Below are 520 nucleotides of genomic sequence, written 5' to 3'. Positions count from 1 at the left end.
AATAAAGAATAGCTGAGTAGCCTACACGAATGCATACAGAGGAGACTGTTTGTTACCTATCGAAATTTCTAAGGCACAAATTTTTAAAATATGTTCTAATCTAAGTATTCTAACTATCTGGTGACAGAACGCCGATAAGAATAGAAAAAAATTACAAAGCAGATATAAGACGTGTTATCTAAAAAAAATATTATCGACACTCAGATATACGGCGTCTAAGGGGGAAAAGGACGCAAGGTATCTTACAATGATCAGGATTTATTTTAGAATGTGGGAAAAAAAAAATGTTAACCTGGAAAAATCCCCTTTGATAAAAAGCAATTTAAATGTGCGCGGTCGATGACGTCACAAAGCAACGGACGAATCACAGCGCAGCTCCAAGGCGTAAACAACAATGGCGACGATCAGCTGACGTCCAGTGGGCTTGGTCGACGAGTTGCTTCCTCATTTTTCGTCATTTCCAGCTTAAAAATGACCAGGAAAGCGGTTCAATGATATCCGAACATGTCGTCTGAAAGCG

The sequence above is a fragment of the Penaeus monodon genome, chromosome 20 (assembly GCF_015228065.2).
Source record: "Penaeus monodon isolate SGIC_2016 chromosome 20, NSTDA_Pmon_1, whole genome shotgun sequence".
In the NCBI taxonomy this organism is placed as follows: Eukaryota; Metazoa; Arthropoda; class Malacostraca; order Decapoda; family Penaeidae; genus Penaeus; species Penaeus monodon.
Note: the sequence above shows the minus strand (reverse complement) of the source record.